The sequence below is a fragment of the Salvia splendens genome, chromosome 12 (genome assembly GCF_004379255.2).
Source record: "Salvia splendens isolate huo1 chromosome 12, SspV2, whole genome shotgun sequence".
Classification (NCBI taxonomy): Eukaryota; Viridiplantae; Streptophyta; class Magnoliopsida; order Lamiales; family Lamiaceae; genus Salvia; species Salvia splendens.
Genome location: NC_056043.1, coordinates 15617167 through 15637941, shown reverse-complemented (window position 1 = coordinate 15637941; position 20775 = coordinate 15617167). Strand labels below are relative to the sequence as shown.

The following is a 20775-nucleotide window of genomic DNA, read 5'->3' as shown; positions in this document are numbered from 1 at the left end:
AGGGGGAAACCCTGGAAGTTTTTGGGGGCAGTAAGGCCCATGTTTCTGAGAATGTAAGTGAGGGGAAGACCCCTGAAAAAGCTGTGGGTACTAAAGCCCAGGATGAGGAAGAGTTGGTTGGGGTAGAAACCCCTATCTACATCACTGGGGCCAGACCCCTATTTGATTCCCCCCCAAACCAAGTAACTTTTACTTTTCATCTTTTATTTTTTTTTCATTTTCTGTTTGCGTTTATCTGTGCCAGCATGCTCTGTTCTGTATATACGTGTTGCAACTTCCCACACTTAGCCTACTCCGTGGTCTAAGTGTGAGACAGGGTTGTTCTGTTTTTGCCTGTTTTGGTTTTGTTTGTTATGATTTCTCCCACTTAGCCCGGTGTATGGTCTAAGTGTGAGAAGTTTGTTGTTTGTTTGTTTTGTGTTGTTTGGTCTGTATAGTGTTGTTCTTACTTCCCTATTTCCCCCATTCAGTAGGATAGCTTGGGGACAAGCTTGAGTGAAGCGAGAGGAGGGGAGGGAGTAAGTGCAGTTTTTGTTGTTGTTAGTTTTTGTTTTTGTTTTTTTTAATAAGAGTCTTAGAGTCTCTAAGTTTTTTTGTTTGTGTGTTGCATGAGCTAGTGGATATAATAAGGCAAAGAATTCCCTTAGTGAGAGTGATTGAAGAAAGGATACACGTCAACTTTGATGCCTTTTTCCTTAATAAACAAAAAGCGGTCTGAATGAAGTAAGGACGATAGAAAATGCCTTAGATAACTTAGCTGTGCAGCCCTACTATAAAAGCGAGTTATAAGCCTAAACACTTTGAGCTAACATGAAAAAAATGGGCTGCCACTTGATGCTTACGGAGTAGAGTCTAAAGGAGAAAAAAATGGGTTATGGAGGAATAAGCTGGACGAAGTCCAGAACTGGTGGTATAAGCTGGACGAAGTCCAGGGAAAGGAGGTATAAGCTGGATGAAGTCCAGGGGAGGAATAAAATAACAAATCGGAGGTATAAGCTGGACGAAGTCCAGGGAAAAAAAGGGGAAAAAGAAGATTAATTATCCAAGGGCAGGAACTGATAATTACCTGACCCAGGAATGAAAAAAAATATAGAAAAATCGGAAGACGATTGAAAGGGAAAACTCTCAGAACCTGACGCATCAGTGTTGTAACTTTAACTTTGGAGCGTTTCGATCCTAACATCCCTGGTGAGGAATGAGTGATCGAGCGAACCTAACCGCTGGGAAATTAATAGGCTATCCTGACGAACTGACGGACCGATTAGGTAGAAGAAGGAAGGGGAGGATTTGAAGACTGTAGACGATCGGAGTGAACTTATGCTTGTGGGGACAGTCGCCTAAAAGTTGAAACTAGTTCATGCTTGTCTGTTGTTTCTTTTTGTGTGTTGTCTTCTTTTATGAGTCTGTAGTTGTCTAGGTCTAGGAGTCTGTTTTATGTTAGTGTCTTGTTTGTAGAGTCGTTCTTGGGGACCATGCGTTGAAATTCGCCATATTCTTTTTCTAGTCTTTCATGCTTGAGGACAAGCATGGTTTAAGTGTGAGAAGTTTGATAAGGCTAATTTCATGCATAGGTCTAGGGGATAAATTTGTGAATTTGCTCGGTCTAACACATGTTTTAAGCCAGGTGTATAGAAGAAATTCGCCAGGTCCAGGAAAAGAAGGAGGCAATCACACGCCCGAGGAAACTGGCGAATAAGTGAACATTGTGAAAGAAATTGCAAGACAGAGTAAATCTCAGAACTGAAGGTGTCACGACCACCCTTTAGGGTTAATAAATACGGGCGATCGTGATTAAAAGAATTTAATAAACAGACGAAAAAGATTAGGGTTTCAACACAAGTTGGACCAAATATTAATATCCAATTAAATAACCAAGAGTTTAATATTATCCAACAAGAAGTTCGGAATATCCATTATCCTAACAATTAAAGTTGTCAGCCCAAATAAAACATGAATAAACGAAAAGTCACAGCGGAAACGACCAAGAGAAAGAGTGACGTCATGTGTGAAGACACAACGACACCCAAGGTTCAAAACAACCACTATATCTTAAATTCACTAGCTCAACACCACCACATCCTCGTCGCCGCTCAACCTGCACACAAGGAAAACACATGCAGGGCTGAGTATTATAAGAATACTCAGTGGCTCATGCCGAAAACATTTTTCAATAAAGAGTAATTTATCATGCCATTCACAAGTAACCATCGGGGTTTAGCTTTAGAAATGTCCGAGGCACTCAAACTCATTTTCATTTCAAACATCGACTGATCAGTCATTTTCCCATAGACGTTTACCATATCTGCCAATACATGACTGGAATGTGGCCACAAACCAAGCCACTAGACCGGCCAGCCCATACGCTAGCACACGATCTATCATAGGTGTACACTAGCCCAAGTAGGGTTTGCGGCCCTACAAGGACCCGAATTCGATTTATATAATAATGGCATAAAGCCCCATCAGATAGGCACGTAAAAATCAAACCATGGCATGACAAATACAGTTTCATTTCCATCGATAAAATATTTAGGACGTTGTCCTTATTTAAATGAAAGCCCACCTCAATTGCTTAATTCTCTACACATCCTTCTCTTTGGTATCTCGATTCCCTTGCGAAGTCTCACCTTTAGAATTTAAATAATACATATATCAACATACTTTCCAATTAGATAAAATAAAAAAAAATGCATGCACCCTAGTTGAAGTCTTTTATCTTGTTTCCTCGATTTTTCGCATATTTTTTATTATTCGGCGGCCGCTTGTGCCCATAATTCCTCCGTTGGCTCCTCGTACTTTCCTCCAAAATATAGAAATTAATTCCCAATATTTATTTAAGCTTGTAATTAAATCCCCGCAATTATTTCTCTTAGAATTAATTATTTCCGACATAAGATTAAGTTATTCACTATTTGAATTTTTGTGGAAATTAATTAAATATTCTTCACCATTAAAGTTATTCATTGGTCCAAGTATTTAAATTAATTCCCAGCCCACTATTAGTCTTCAATTTAATTTGTGAGCCCAAGACAATTTAAATGGAACCCAACTTAAGTAAATCTTCCCTTTTAATTTAAAGGCCCACTTTCTAAAACAAAGGGGAGGCCCAATTAGTAGCCCAAATCTTTCTTAAATGAAACAAAAGAGGTCCAAGCCCAATTTCCCTCCTACCATCTCCACGCCTTCTCTCATTCTCTCCCTCTCTCTCTCTCTCTCTCTCTCTCTCTCTCTCTCTCTCTCTCTCTCTCTCTCTCTCTCTCTCTCTCTCTCTCGTCTGAAAAAGGAACTCCCAAATTTCCCGTCGTTCTTCTCTGAACTGGCGTCCCCTTCCACCTCCGCCGTCAGCCGCTGCTCCGTCGCTGCACCTACCGCGCCGTCGCCAGCTGAACCGACGCACGCCGTCGCTGCTGTGCGGTTCAACCTCCGCCGCGAAGGGTGCCGCCACCGGTCGGTCCCAGCGACGATTCGCACACCGTCGTTGCCGTTGGAGTGGAGGGACTCTGCCACCGCTGCCGTCGTCCAATTCAGCCGAGCCGCTGCTGCCGTCGTCCAATTCATCCATCGTCCATCACCGAACCAACCCCGAACAACTCCGAACAGCCCTGAAACGACCCGAACAAATACCGCGCAGCCCCGACTAACTCCGTAAGATAAGTTCTCATTCAAAGTATGTTTCTTTTTGTTCTTAGTTTGATTTTGATTCTCAAAAAGGTTCGATTGGTTTTGATTGTGCGATTTGATCGTTGATTAGTTCTTTGTTTGGGAGATTGATGCGGAGTACGTGATATATGAATGCAGAATGCAATAATTCATGTTTCTAATCTGGGTAGGAGATTACCTCTGTGAATGAGTTTGGGTTGTGAAGTTCACAAAGCTAAAAAGGCAGGGTCTTGATGCCGAAAGGATTTCAATTTCTGTTGATAGTGATCTTGTGTTAGATTCCAAAGTAGGAGCAATTTAGATACAAATTGATAGGAATTAGTTTACCTTGAGTAGAAGTTGAAGAATGATTCTTGCTTGCGGAGACGATAGGTGAGGAAAAGAAGTAATGGTTGAAGATTTAATATAGGGGAAATGAGGTTGAGATACGGGATAGATTTGTGGGATAGATGGGAGCGGTTTCAACGTGGGATTAGGGAATTTAATTTCAAATTCTCCCTTTTTTGTTAAACGCAATTTAGCTAAAATTATATTTGTTTTTGGTATTTTATTTGCAGATTACGGAAGAGGAATATCTTTTCACGGAGTAGGAAAATCTGCGCAGAATCTTTAATTAAAATTGGAATCAAAGATGTTTTATTTTAATTAGTTTAGTTTAATTCATAGCCCATTGTATTTTATTTTTAATTGTGCAGTACACAATTTATTTATCACGGACTGGACTTTCATATTATTTATTTAATTTATCGGATCCAACATGGAATTGAGTCCAATAAATATTCCTCACGAAAAGGAAATTATTTAAATTTGTGATGTAATTTATTTCATAATTTCTAGCTCTCATAACAATTAATCGATTATCCAAAAATCTTTAATTTATCCCCGTATTCAATTATTCGAGCAGCCACTTCACATGTTCAACACTGTTGACCCAGTCAAAATTCCGACTCAAAATTAGGTCACGAAAGGTATCCAACAATTTTACTCGATAATTAATTCGCGGACCTCGCAATATCAAAAGCATTAAATACATGTACTTTAAAGGAAATTATTTAAATTTGCGATGTAATTTATTTCATAATTTCTAGCTCTCATAACAATTAATCGATTATCCAAAAATCTTTAATTTATCCCCGTATTCAATTATTCAAGCAGCCACTTCACATGTTCAACACTGTTGACCCAGTCAAAATTCCAACTCAAAATTAGGTCACGAAAGGTATCCAACAATTTTACTCGATAATTAATTTGCGGACCTCGCAATATCAAAAGCATTAAATACATGTACTTTAGGGTTCGAAAATTAGGGTTCAAAAAGTGGGGCGTTACATCCTACCACCCTTAACAGAATTTTCGTCCCGAAATTTGCTACCCTCAAGTAAGGAGTTCTGGGTACAATTCCATCATTTTATTTTCATTCTCCCACGTGGCTTCTTCATGCCCATGATTTTCCCATAGCACTTTCACACAAGCAACAGGTTTATTCCTCACATTCTGGATCTTTCGGTCTAAAATGGATTGGGATCTCTCCTCATAGCTCAAGTCTGGATTCAACGCGACTTCCTCAAAACGGATCACGTGCTTTGGGTCGAACCTGTATTTCCGTAACTGCGACACATGGAAAACGTTGTGCACATTTCCAAGGTTTGGTGGTAGCGCCAATCGATATGCAACGGGGCCCACTCCTTCGAGAATTTAGTAAGGTCCGATAAATCGCGGCTTCAATTTGCCCTTGACGCCTAATCGTGTTATCCCTTTTGACGGAGATACCTTCAAGAAAACTTTATCGCCAGCTTGAAATTGTAAGTCGGTTCGTCGGACATCCGCGTATGATTTCTGTCTGTCTTGAGCTTCTTTTATCCTCTCACGAATTTGTCGAACGATTCCCACCATCTCTTCAACTGCATCAGGTCCGAGTATTCTTCTCTCGCCAACTTCATCCCAGTAGAGCGGCGATCTACACTTTCTTCCATACAATGCCTCTTACGGTGCCATGTTTATCGTTGCCTGAAAACTGTTGTTGTAGGCGAACTCGATCAGTGGTAGTGCTGCCTCCCAACTTCTTCCTCGGTCGAGTACCACGGCTCTCAACATATCCTCGAGAGTTTAGATCGTTCTTTCGGATTGTCCATCGGTTTGCGGGTGAAACGTTGTACTGAAATTTAATTTGGTTCCAAGCTCTTTCTGTAGACTCATCCAAAATCTTGAGGTGAATTTTGGGTCACGGTCGGACGTGATAATCACTGGGACTCCATGCAATCGAACTATCTCCCTTATGTAGATTTGAGCCAGTTTGTTGGACCCATAGCTTACAAGAATCGGAATGAAGTGCGCGCTCTTAGTGAGTCGGTCTATAATTACCCAAATGGCGGTGTTCCGTCTCAGAGTCCTTGGCAGTCCCGTCACAAAATCCATGGCCATGTGCTCCCATTTCCATTCAGGAATCTCTAGTGGTTGCAACTTCCCATACGGTCGTTGATGTAGAATCTTCACTTGCTGGCAGACTAGGCATCTTTCGACAAATGATGCTATGTCCCTCTTCATACCATTCCACCAAAAGGATTTCTTCAAATCTTGATACATCTTCGAAGTTCCTGGGTGAGCGGTGTAAGGAGTTTCATGTGCTTCACTCATAACCTCGTTTTTGAGCTCCTAGCTATCCGGCATGCATAATCTTCCTTCAAAAGTAAGGTCATTGTCGCCTTCTTCACTAAAATTCCCAAATTCACCGGTTCGCACTTCTACACGAATCTCCTCCAACTTTGCATCCGTCCGTTGTGCTGCAATAATTCTCGACCTCAGATCCGGTTCAACGGCTAAAGTGGCGATTCGTGCTTCCACTGTTTCAGGTGCTCTTACCACTTCCAAACACATCTTGCTGAACTAGCGAATCGGGCTTTCTTCCTTGGTGATAAAAGTAGCCAGCTGGGAATGATCTTTCCGGCTCAAAGCATCCGCCACTACATTTGCTTTGCCGGGGTGATAATTGATGCCACAATCGTAGTCTTTCACCAACTCGAGCCATCTTCTTTGCCGTATATTCAAATCTTTCTGCTCGAAGAAATACTTCAGGCTTTTGTGGTCTGTAAAGATCTCACATCGAACTCCGTAGAGTTGATGTCTCCAAATCTTTAAGGTGTGATCTATCGCTGCTAACTCCAAGTCATGGGTTGGATAGTTCAACTCATGTGGCTTCAATTGTCGGGATACATAAGCAATCACCTTGTTGTTTTGCATCAATACACATCCAAGTCCCACCTTTGAAGCATCCGTGTACACTACGTAGTTCACTCCAGGCTCTGGCACAGCTAGAATCGGTGCACTAGTTAGCTTCTCCTTCAATAGTTGAAAACTTGCCTCACACTCGGGGGTCCAATTAACTTTCACCCCCTTCTTGAGTTGTTGAGTCATGGGTCTCGCTATCTTGGAGAACCCCTCAATAAACCTTCGGTAGTATCCTGCCAAGCCTAGGAAACTCCGAATCTCGTTTGGTGTTGTAGGTGCTTTCCACCGTTGTACCGCCTCAACCTTAGGATCCACTCGAATTCCTTCTGCTGTCACGATGTGACCAAGGAAATTTACTTCCTTAAGCCAAAATTCGCACTTGCTGAATTTAGCGTACAATTTCTCACTCCTCAATGTCTCCAAGGTAATTCGCAGGTGCTCTTCGTGTTCCTTCTCATTCCTTGAGTAAACGAGTACCTCATCTATGAATACCAAAACGAATTTATCCAAGTATGGGTGGAATACTCGGTTCATCAAATCCATGAATACGGCAGGTGCATTTGTCAATCCAAATGGCATTACCACGAACTCATAGTGACCATATCTTGTGCGAAAAGCAGTCTTCGGTATGTCATCTCTTCGGACCCTCAATTGACGGTATCCGGACCTTAAGTCCATCTTTGAGAACACACCAGCTCCCTGATGTTGATCGTATAAGTCATCTATTCTCGGCAGTGGATATTTGTTCTTGAGAGTCATCTTGTTCAATTCTCTATAATCGATGCACATTCTCATCGATCCATCTTTCTTCTTCACAAAAAGCACAGGCGCGCCCCACGGTGGCACACTGGGTCTAATGAAACCTAAATCCATTAGCTCTTGCAGTTGTATCTTGAGTTCCTCTAACTCTTTAGGTGCCATTCGATATGGAGCCTTAGACACTGGTGCCGACCCTGGCTCTAGGTCGATCGTGAACTCCAATTGTCGATCTGGCGGTGGGCCAGGCAAAGCTTCAGGAAAGACGTCTGAAAACTCTCGTACAACCGCGACATCCTCCACATTTCTTTCTTCCTTCTCATCTCCTTGTAGATAGACCAGATAGGCAGGACGCCCTTTCCTCAACATCGTAACGGCTTGAAGTGCGGAGATGATTGATGTGTTTCTGTTCATCGTGATCCCATGGTACACGATTGGTTCCTTTCCAGGGGCTTGTAATGTTATTTGCCTCTCCTTACATCGGATTGTAGCAAAATTCGCAGCCAACCAATCCATTCCTAAGATTACGTCGACATCCTTCATGGCCATAACTCGTAAGTTGTGCGCGACTAGCCTAAGTTCTCCCATGGAAATTTCTACGTTCGAGCATGTCCGTGAAATCTCTATTACCCCTCCCACTGGTGAGGTCACCATCATCTTATGTTCAGATTTATAAGCAGGCAAACTTAATGTGTCCACACATAGTTCTGATATGAAAGAATGCGATGCACCCGTATCAAACCACACAACAATAGGTGTATCGAGGAGTTCGCCCATACCTGCCAAATTTCCACTCTCGTGATTCCCTTGTTCAGTCTTGGGTTGTCTATAACTCAGCGCATATGCTCTAGCCTGGGAGGGTAGTCTCGGACGGTGAGGTTGTTGTTGTCGCGGAGGTTGATCACGATTCATCCTTGGTCCCGCTGGTGGTGCCCTCGTTTGCGGACGAAATCCTTGGTTGTTCGGCCTTGAACCCATCCCCACGTTCTTGCTCGGGCACTCTCTAGAGAAGTGACCATTTCCACCACAGTTGAAGCACTTGGTGGTGTTCTGCATCCTACACTCTCCGAAATGGTACTTGGAGTACACATTGCATTGGGGTGGTCTGGGTCGGAAGTCACCCTTTTGGCTAGCGAATTCTGTCTGCCTCCATACTGTGGTCGGTTTTGAGTAGGTTGGTACCTCTTGTTGTCATAGAGGGTCCTGTTCCCATCCCACTTCCTCTTCTCTCGGGAATGATGTGATGGAGTTAAAGCCAGTGTAGTGTTCTCCGTCACCCTCTCCTTAGGCATAGCTGCCTCAACATCTAGCGCGAGGGCCAACACCTCCGCATATGTAACTCTTCCTCGACTAGCCAAAGCCATCTTTATCTCATGCCTTAAACCCTCACGGAATTTTTCTGCCAGTTTCTCATCCGTGTCAACTTGTTCGGGTGCATACTGGGTCATATCACATAGTGCGCGATCATATTCAGTCACTGACATGCGCCCTTGAGTTAAGTTGTAAAACTCAGCCGCCTTCGCCTTTCGATAGCTCTTTGGCACGTACTTGTTATATATCGCCTCCTTGAAGTTCTCCCAGGTCATTCCATTCACTTGATCTCGTGGCGTGGTCTTCATCTTGGTATCCCACCAGAAGTCAGCTGACCCAGTCAACTGATAGGTCACACAAGCCATTCGCTCGGCATCGTTGCACACCAGAATTGTAAAAATGCGCTCCAATGCGAGTATCCAACTCTCAGCCTTTTCCGGCTCTCCCATTCCATCGAAGACAGGTGGTTTCTGTTTAAAAAACAACTTCACAATTTCTCGGTCCACTTGAGGTGGAGGTGGTGGTGGTGGAGGTTGTGGGGTTGGTTGTGCCACACTCTCTACTTCCGTCGCCTGAGGTGTAGGCGCCTGGTTCGCATTCCTTACATTACGTCTTGGCGGCATTCTGCTTTATTACCAATCAAACGGGTTATTATCGCACTTATTCAAATCGATCAATAGTCATGTTGTATAGTTGAAAAGGTCATGTAATATGTCACAAGTGGCGATCAAGGGACAATTGTACAACAAGACAAAATATAATTGTATCATGGATAGAGTAAGACCATTGTACCATGGATTAACAAAAGACATTTTCATAATAAGTTGGCACAAGATAGTCGCACAATGGGATAGAGAAAGACGATTGTTCCATGGTTAGTAATAGGTGTTTGCACAACATAATAATAAAGGACGATTTCAAAATCGAATAGCAAGATCAATTGCACAATAGGATGTCAAAAGACAATGGCCCAACAAGGTAGCAAAAATATAAGTTCCATAGCCGTCAAAATGTTGCCTCCAAGAGGTCTTAGTATCAATCACAACAAACGAAGTAGGAAAATAGAATGTGGAGATAAAACAATAAATAGTCTTAGCAAAAAAAACGGTATCAAAATAAAAGGGAAACTAAAATGAAGCAAACTAAACCATGACTATCAATCCCGAATTTCTCCTTCCTCCCACTCCTCCTCCTCCTCGGCCTCACCATCAGTCTCCATATGCGAGTTCTCTTCCTCCTCGAGGGGTTCCTTTTCTTCCTCGAGGGGTTCCTCCTCTTTCTCCTCGTCTTCTACTTCAATGCGAACTGGGGAAGGAACTGTCGTGATTATTTTCTCGACCTCCCTCTCTATTCTTAAAGGGGCCGAAGTGCGCATCCCGAGCCTTATTCTTTGGGGCACACGTGAGACATGTGGCTCACTATCAGATCGAAACTTCCTTGCATGTACTTGCTCCGGCGGATAAATCTGTGGTGGTGGAGAACGTGGTGGTCCGTCAGCTGCCCTTATTAAGGCTGGAAGTAGTACTTCCAGAAGGCGCCGGGCAAGTCCCCACGCGGTGTGTATTCGGGCAGGCTATACCACGTAAACGATTCTGCCACTTGAGCTACCCACTGACTCCAGAGGAGCGGTAGAGTGTGAATAAGCTTTGTGATTCCAGCATGGTGGGTGGCTCCCCCGAACGCATAGGCGTCCATCCAAAGATTCCAAAATTCAGTGACGTAACTCATGAGGTCAGTCCTTCCATCCCATTCATAATCCCTATATCTCTCCACGGGAAAATTTCTATTTTTGGCGTATCTATTACGCATCTGGGCAAAATATGATCCAGCCATCTACATAGAAGGAAAATCTCAACATCAGCTCAAGATGGGAAAGAACAAAGAAGATATATGGCTCTGAATGATGTTGAGAGTATGGAATGGGTACATATAGATGTGTATACAAGATAAGGGTATGATGATTGCATCATGCCAAGAATAAACTTGGGTGATCAAAGTGGATGGTTCACTCATTCTGTTTGATTTCACATTTCATCATGTCACAGTATGTCGACTTTTATTTCCCATAGGCTACTTGCCTCGTATTTCGTACTTCCACATTTATTTTCGTCGTGAAATTATATATTACGCATTCTATAGGTACGTATGGTTACACGCAAGAAGTTAATCGTCATAGGCATTGTATTTCGTATCTCTATCTTAGTATCTATCAAAATCAATATTTCGTACTCGGCGTTTAATGACTCTCAAAACCACATAGAATTCCACCACATATAGGTAAGATACGAGTTAAATTCTTCCAACACTCGTGAAAGTTCAACATTTAATCACATATTTTCCTCATTTAGATATATACAATTTCTCATGCTTGACGGTATTCATGGTACTTAGCAAAATCATGCTTCACAGTCAAATAACATCCTCATATATGTCATCCTACATTTTTTATATATGCATAATTTTTTTTCCAAAACTAACGTATTGACTTCCATCACCAAAATCAAAATTTTCCATTGAAACTCTCAATATTCAGTAATCCAATCCCATAGTCACCAAAATACTTTTACCTCTTTCTTCGCTGTTGGGCGTGACGAGTCGTGGTGTTGAGCCTTCAATGTTTATACCTTAGTCAATTAATACGATAATAGATTTTTGACTCAAAAAGACTCTTGGGTCCAGAGCGGAAAGAAACTGAGGCTCTGATACCAAACTGTCACGACCGCCCTTTAGGGTTAATAAATACGGGCGATCGTGACTAAAAGAATTTAATAAACAGAGGTGTACACTAGCCCAAGTAGGGTTTGCGGCCCTACAAGGACCCGAATTCGATTTATATAATAATGGCATAAAGCCCCATCAGATAGGCACGTAAAAATCAAACCATGGCATGATAAATACAGTTTCATTTCCATCGATAAAATATTTACGTCGTTGTCCTTATTTAAAAGAAAGCCCACCTCAATTGCTTAATTCTCTACACTTCCTTCCCTTTGGTATCTCGATTCCCTTGCGAAGTCTCACCTTTAGAATTTAAATAATACATATATCAACATACTTTCCAATTAGATAAAAAAAATGCATGCATCCTAGTTGAAGTCTTTTATCTTGTTCCCTCGATTTTCGCATATTTTCGATTGTTCGGCTGCTGCTTGTGCCCATAATTCCTCCGTTGGCTCCTCGTACTTTCCTCCAAAATATAGAAATTAATTCCCAATATTTATTTAAGCTCGTAATTAAATCCCCGCAATTATTTCTCTTCGAATTAATTATTTCCGACATAAGATAAAGTTATTCAATATTTGAATTATTGTGGAAATTAATTAAATATTCTTCACCATTAAAGTTATTCATTGGTCCAAGTATTTAAATTAATTCCCAGCCCACTATTAGTCTTCAATTTAATTTGTGAGCCCAAGACAATTTAAATGGAACCCAACTTAAGTAAATCTTCCCTTTTAATTTAAAGGCCCACTTTCTAAAACAAAGGGGAGGCCCAATTAGTAGCCCAAATCTTTCTTAAATGAAACAAAAGAGGTCCAAGCCCAATTTCCCTCCTACCATCTCCACGCCTTCTCTCATTCTCTCCCCCTATTTCTCTCTCTCTCTCTCTCGTCTGAAAAAGGAACTCCCAAATTTCCCGTCGTTTTTCTCCGAACTGGCGTCCCCTTCCACCTCCGCCGTCAGCCGCTGCTCCGTCGCTGCACCTACCGCGCCGTCGCCAGCTGAACCGACGCACGCCGTCGCTGCTGTGCGGTTCAACCTCCGCCGCGAAGGGTGCCGCCACCGGTCGGTCCCAGCGACGATTCGCACACCGTCGTCACCGTCGGAGTGGAGGGACTCTGCCGCCGCTGCCGTCGTCCAATTCAGCCAAGCCGCTGCTGCCGTCGTCCAATTCATCCATCGTCCATCACCGAACCAACCCCGAACAACTCCGAACAGCCCCGAAACGACCCGAACAAATACCGCGCAGCCCCGACTAACTCCGAAAGATAAGTTCTCATTCAAAGTATGTTTCTTTTTGTTCTTAGTTTGATTTTGATTCTCAAAAAGGTTCGATTGGTTTTGATTGTGCGATTTGATCGTTGATTAGTTCTTTGTTTGGGAGATTGATGCGGAGTATGTGATATATGAATGCAGAATGCAATAATTCATGTTTCCAATCTGGGTAGGAGATTACCTCTGTGAATGAGTTTGGGTTGTGAAGTTCACAAAGCTAAAAAGGCAGGGTCTTGATGCCGAAAGGATTTCAATTTCTGTTGATAGTGATCTGGTGTTAGATTCCAAAGTAGAAGCAATTTAGATACAAATTGATAGGAATTAGTTTACCTTGAGTAGAAGTTGAAGGATGATTCTTGCTTGCGGAGACGATAGGTGAGGAAAATAAGTAATGGTTGAAGATTTAATATAGGGGAAAGGAGGTTGAGATACGGGAGAAATTTGTGGGATAGATGGGAGCGGTTTCAACGTGGGATTAGGGAATTTAATTTCAAATTCTCCCTTTTTTTGTTAAACGCGATTTAGCTGAAATTATATTGGTTTTTGGTATTTTATTTGCAGATTACGGAAGAGGAATATCTTTTCACGGAGTAGGAAAATCTGCGCAGAATCTTTAATTAAAATTGGAATCAAAGATGTTTTATTTTAATTAGTTTAGTTTAATTCATAGCCCATTGTATTTTATTTTAAATTGTGCAGTACACAATTTATTTATCATGGACTGGACTTTCATATTATTTATTAATTTATCGGATCCAACATGGAATTGAGTCCAATAAATATTCCTCACGGAAAGGAAATTATTTAAATTCGCGATGTAATTTATTTCATAATTTCTAGCTCTCATAACAATTAATCGATTATCCAAAAACCTTTAATTTATCCCCGTATTCAATTATTCGAGCAGCCACTTTACATATTCAACAGTGTTGTCCCAGTCAAAATTCCAACTCAAAATTAGGTCACAGAAGGTATCCAACAAATTTACTCGATAATTAATTCGCGGACCTCGCAATATCAAAAGCATTAAATACATGTACTTTAGGGTTCGAAAATTAGGATTCAAAAAGTGGGGCGTTACAGAAGGGTAGAATGGAGATTTCTACGAAGGTTCTAGAAGATAATGTCCGTGTCTATAAAAGGAAGGTTGCATGCATTCTGGAGGGATCTTCTCGGGGGGAGACCTCACTAACAGTCGGCAGCTAGTTCACTTTTCTATACACTTGGGTTTTTAGAGGGAAATTCAGGGGGTTCCGCGCTAGGGTTCACTTTCGGCTTTCTCGTTTCAAGTTGGGTTGAAACACCGTCCTGTTGAGGGCGAAGAAACAAGTTCCCGTTTATTTTTCTCGCATTTTGTGGTTTCCATCGAGCTTCGCTGTTCGAAGCTCGACATTCTATTTTATCGACTATTTCCGTGTTTTATGCAAGTTTAATTTTCTGTTATGTCGATGTCTGATTTTGCTGTTGTGATTTTCTGGAGTTTTGAGCTAGCTTGCTTGTTTTGGATGCGTTTCGCAATTGTTTATTGAATCTGTGCAGAGTAATGGCTGAATCTGAGTGATCGGAGTTTGTTGGTGAATGAATCGGAGGTCTGAATTTGGTTTTGTAGTTTTGATTGTGGAAACGTTTAAATTTGATGTTGATCGGAGTAGATCTGTTAGATCGGAAGTTCTGGAGTGGAATCTAGTTGTTGTGGGTTTCGGATTGCTTGGATCCAGAGTGGATTAAGCGTTCGACGTGAGATCTGAGCAGAGTTGGTTTATTTTAATACCTAGTCTTCGTGTTTTCATTTCGCTTTGTCTAGTATATGTAGATCTGAGTTATTTCCAGTTAGTCGTAAGTTTCCGACGACCAAACTTTTACATTCTGTTCGAATCTGGGTATGTGCTCTGTTTCCTTCATTTTCGTGTTTAATCCCATTGAAGAAATGCATGCTGTGTTAGTTAAATGCTCAGTTAGTTATTTCCAGCTTTTCTGCCGTTCTTGCTATTTCTGGGTCATGGTCCCCACTGTTAGTTGTTTCCTGTCTAACTAAATTAGGTAGTCGTTTACACGGTCTAGTAAGTGAATTTAATATACCGAAGTCTTGATGATGTTTGATCTCAGCATGTTTACAGTTTTCTAGGTCTAGTGTTTACATTTCCTGCCTAGGTCTAGTAATAGTAATACCTCAACCCTGTTTGCGTGGCAGCAACCGCTTTTGTCAAGAGTCTCTAAATGCTTTCTTACGTGTCCATCTTCGTGGGATCGACCCCTACTTCTCTATACTAAATCATAGTATTCATAGGTGAGTTAGTGTGTCCAACGACAGAGCATTCCGTGTTCTATTGAGTTCCTAGACCAAGTGATCTAGTGGATTCATAGGACCTGGCATCTCGACCTAGTACACGCAAACCACGCACTTCAGAAGACACGATGCATCCGGGAATTCCTAAGTCTAAACTCAACATCCGCCGCAACATCACTGCTCAACCTGCACATTTTAAAAGAAATACAGGGCTAAGTACTTAATATACTCAGCGGGCTCATGCTGAAAATATTTGATAAAAGTTATGTCATCCATACCATAGTGAACTCGAGTTTTACGTTTAGAAAAGAAATAACATCGAGTATCACAAAATCAGTTTCATAGTCTGGGCAGACAATCAATCTCCCCAATTTCTCAACAATCCAACAATCACATCATCTTTCCATAGTGCGACGAAAGTGTGGTCACACTATTCGCCCACGAGACCAGCCGACTAGCAAGGATGGCTCCCGATCCCACTGGTGTACACAGCCTGATAGGGTTTGCGGCCGTACTCAGACCCGAATTCGTTTCACACATAGCCCTATAGCCTAACGGAGCAAGCTCAAACGAAGTAGGCATCAGGCAACAATCTCAACATCAAAACAACCATGACATGACATAACACTTTAAACCACCCATACAACTCCGTAATCATACTTTTGAAAAAGTAAAAGAGTTTAGTAAAAGAAAGCCCACCTCGCTTGCTTATACACACAATTCACAACTTTAATGCGACCCTTGCTCTTTGTACCCACGTACGCACAACAACCCTTGTCAACACCATAACACAATCAGTTTTTCCATTAACACATTTATCATGCATGTCTTACTGTTCCTTTCATCGTTTTTCTTTTATTGCCCATCCCAAACGTTCACCAACATAAACGAAACGAACACTCTAGCATACAACAACGTGCAACATATAGCCACATCATAGGATACGTTCCTTATTCACACATGTATCATGTAATTCACTCAAAACTTGTCAACAAAGCTTATTTCAACAAAATCAGAATCTGGCAGAACAACGCAGTCTTTTTGTAAAAATCATTAAAATTCCATCCGACCTCATATGACCCTAAAATTTGGTCACCACACAGTAGATACATAAAGGTATTTTCAGTTAAAAGTTCACACCAAAATCATGTCTTTTGATTGGTCAAAACAAAAACGAAACTCACTGGACCGAATACACAATTCTGGCAGTACTGCACAGTTTGATTGAAAAATTCATTATATATTCATCCGTCATCGAAAGAAGCTGAAATTTTGACACAACACAGAAGACATCTAAAACTTCATCCAGTTAAAAATTCGTGTCAAAATAAGATCGTTTGATTGGTCAAAAACTCGTCGGAACCTACTGTCCGAATACAACAGTTTTCATGCTCAACATTCACAAACCCTAGTTTGTCTATCATACATTCACACATACATATTCATGCTTCCAATACATATTCATGCTTCAAAACGAGATTACAGCCATGCTTTCATAATCATACATAACATTCACCAATGATTCAATGCACACTTACACACACTCAAACATACACGCACACACATAAACATTCTTGTGCAACCATCCTTCCCAACCAAATAATTCTTAGATTTACGATTCTCCACTCACTATATGCATGAGGGGTTCAAAAATTATGCATTCAATGGGAAGAATGAGAGGGATGAATCAAAGTATACATTTTCCTTGAAAAACAATCGGTAGGAATGACGAATGATGCGATTCTTCGATGAATCTTGAGTTTCCAACTCCAAAACGAAGCAAGAACAAGGAATTGGTGAAGGATTTGTTGAGAGGGAGAAGAAAGGGAGGGAGGCGTGTGGGAGAGGAGAGGGAGAGAGGGAGGCGTGAAAATGAGGGGTTAGGGTTAGGGTTTTTTTCAATTTATAGTCTAGGATTAATCCCACAATTAAATAAAATAATTAAAATTGTGGGAGAATAAAATAGAAGTCAATGAATAAATCCCACAATGTAAATGAAAATATGCGTGCAGTGTGGGGGAAAGGGTTTTCGAAATTATGCTATTTAATTAGCATAGAAATTGATTTGGTATTTACTTGGAGAGAAATATACTCACAAATTAGGTAAAAAGATATTGAGCATCCCATAAATAAGGTAACAAAATAATCCAAGAATTCTCCAAGTAGGAAAAGGGGAGGGGGCGTGTAAAATAGGGAGTAGTCAAAGGAAATATTTAAATCCTCCAATTAAGTAGGAATAGGATTTAAATTTGCTAATTTCTTGTGGGAAAGACTCCCATAAAATATGTAACAATTAATTTAATCCCACAAGGAAAATGAAAGACATATGGGGCGAAAATTATATGGTCTTAAAGATGGAAATAGTCAAATCCTAATTAAAGTAGGATGTGGAGAGATTTAATTGGATTGTAATTCAAGGAAGGAAATAAACAAAGTACCAATTAAATATGCAAAATAATTCCTTCTCCTAAACAATATGAGATTTTTGAAAATCCCAAGGAATGGGGCAAGGGTCGAAAATTATGTAGAATAAATTAGGGGTATTTTGGTTTTGGATTTAATTTGGATAAATATACCAAAACAATTAATTAAATCCAAGAAAGAAAATATTATTTCTAATAAGCAAGAGGGCCGAAAATTCAAACAAAAATGGCTAGAACAAATATGCATGATCCTATTTAATTTAATCCACACATTGGAACATAATTCACCCTTATTCCCCATATCTCACAACAACTTATTTCACATAACTAACTCAATTACTGGCGGGCTCGAAAACGCACGGATTAAGATTGGATCAAGTTATATGGAGGATAACTGAATCGGTTGGACCAGTTAGCAATTTGTCGCTGCCACTTAATCCAATCAATCCTCGAACCGAAATACGCCAAAGATAATATTTATAACTCCCGATTTCGCACTACTTTAACAGTAAAGCGGCAAGTTCGGGGTCGATCCTACAGAGAAGTTGGTGTGTCGAGTGTGTGAGTAGTGAACAGGGGGGTTGGCTGCTGCCACGCTTTAACTAGGGAGTTTTAACTACGGTTTTTATCTAGGCAGAATTCAAACTAGCTAGCTTGATCAACGGAAATTTAAACACTGGGTCAAGTAAATTGTAGGTAATAACAGAAAAGTAAATGCGCGATTTTAAAGAGAGAATAACTTCGATTAAACTAAGATACGATTACAGCGTGAAAATAAACTAAGCTAACACTTCGAAAATAAAGAAAGCAGTAAACTGAGAAGAATCTCAGCGGGAAACTTAAGTTACGCCGACAGAAATGGTTATTCTGCAGCGCTCCCTTCGGTCGCCCTTTTAACTACGCTATCTAAGCTAAACTAGAGATCTGAACTTAACTAAGCTAAGAGAACAGAAATGGTTATTCTGCAGCGCTCCCTTCGGTCTCAGATACTTTATCGTGGTGGCGCAGCCTCTATTTATAAGCTCGATTCGGCCTCCAGCTGGATAACGATCTTGACAGGGAATATTCACTCATGCAGAGGATGAGCGACTCATTGATTGCTACTGCTCTTTCTTCTAGAATAACGACGCTTTTGGATAACAAATTTCTGATCGGTTCATCCTGGCGTCTTCACAAGCTGGCACGTGTCCCCTTCTAGAACGTCGTCCTGGGTAACAGAATGGTGCGCCACATCCAGCTCATTTCCTCACGTTTTCCTTCTCGAAACCAGCGGTCCCCACTTTAACTGCTTGACCTCGCCCCTTGATCAACTCCCCCGATTTTTAGCCTTTTTTGCCTTTTGTACGCGCTTGATCAGTTCGACCTTGCTGCCTTGGACAAGTAGCATTTCTGCACATTTTAACACTTGTTTGCGCGATAAACCGATCAAGTAGTATATCTTTTACCCCCTAAACCGATGTATGAAATGAGCCTTATCAAACTGCTCACACTTAAAACGTACTTGTCCTCAAGTATAAAGAGAAAGAAAAAGAAAGAGAAAAAGATAAGGCAAATTTCAGGCATGGTTTACTTATTTCACAAGCAAAAGAAAGAATAACAAGAACTAAAAACACGTATTCACATGTATGCATTGGACCGAATAATTTTCCAACAATCATACCCGGGGTCGAGGTCATACCATTAACAGTAGCTTATGTTTTTGTTTTTTCGCTTCTGCTTGATCAAGGAGTCAGCTTGTCAAGATTGCTCAATTTAAAAACCACTGTTGGATTCACTCAGTCACTCATTTCTCACCAGAGATGTTAGGACTGTTCACTCGGTGTTGCTACAAATTTATACTTTGAATCGGACTGCACAAGATAGTTCCTTAAGTTCTTTGTTTCGGGTTGTAACAGGGCTCAGGGGTAGTAACTTGTTAGGGTAGGGTCCTAGGGGTTCTAAGTTTAAAAGAGAAAATCACATGAGTTAAAAAGCAAAGATTTGACTAAACTTGCTGGATCAAATTTGGGTTGTTTATTTCTTCTTCCACTTGATGCTCCTTCTCGGTCTATGTTGACCCTTAGCCTTATAACTTTCGGCTTTATCTTATTTTTTTCCTGGGTCAGTTTGCAACTATTTCCTGCCCCTTTCTTTTCTTAAACCTTTTCTCAATTTTTTTGTATGATCAATGAAAGGACCAGGGGTGCGTAGGTGTCGTTCAAGCAAGGATATATCCTACTGGTCAGGATAGAGATCCTAACTAAGCCTAGACCCTGGTTTCAAAGATTCCTCAACCCACTCCTACTAATCAGTATAGTGGTGACAAGGGTCGAATCCCACAGAGATGGTGCGTTTAAACTACCGCGGTGATATTTGGAAAGGTTGGTTAGCTACCACGCTTGGGTTGAGTCTCTACCTAGGCAAGAACTTAAAGGTGGTGTTTTACTGGTCAGACGGTATGAAAGACATTTGGAATGTAACTGTGTACGTGAAATGGGGAGACATTTTTGTAACAGAAAATATTTAGAAGGTATGGGTTTCTATTTTAGGCTAAACGGAATATTCAGAGGGTAGTGGAAGTTTGGTGACTAGGCGATCAGAGCTTAACTAAAATCGAAGGATAAAAGCAAAAAGCATCTAAAAAGTAAGTGGTCCCCTCCAATTGAAATAGACACCATCTTCTTCAACAAACACATCCAAAATTCAGATAACAATTCCAGATTCAACACGGAAAACACAGATTATCAACTCGCGAACACAGATCTAAAACTACGAAATCAAATCTGAAATCAAACACTGGAACTGGACTTCTGCATACTGGTCAACATGGAAGAACGATTCGGAAATTAAAACTAAGCTTTGCATGCAACGATCCACTTCCCAATCAAACAGTACCAGCTTATACTATCCTAGAGAAACTTGCTACGTAAAACAGAAATGAGAGATTCAGCACTTAAAACACCAAGAAACTTTAGATCTAAGCTAACTAGGCAAGGAAGGAAAAGAAAACAACACAATAAACGAAACAGAAATTAACTTCATAGCATAAACACGTTCGGATCTTCAACAAGTACTTCAAAATCAGAAAATATCCAAAAGCAACAAAGATCCAATGTAAGGAAAGCAAGGAAAATTAAA

General features: G+C 40.9%; 1 long non-coding RNA gene across 1 annotated transcript; it reads right to left on the bottom strand.

Moving 5' to 3' along the window:
- Positions 1 to 2036: 2036 nt before the first annotated feature.
- Positions 2037 to 13383, bottom strand: LOC121758184. The gene is made up of 4 exons (XR_006041370.1): positions 13279 to 13383; positions 13130 to 13205; positions 11910 to 11973; positions 2037 to 2095 (listed from the first exon to the last, which is right to left on the bottom strand). It is a non-coding gene; the product is annotated as an uncharacterized LOC121758184 (long non-coding RNA).
- Positions 13384 to 20775: the final 7392 nt, after the last annotated feature.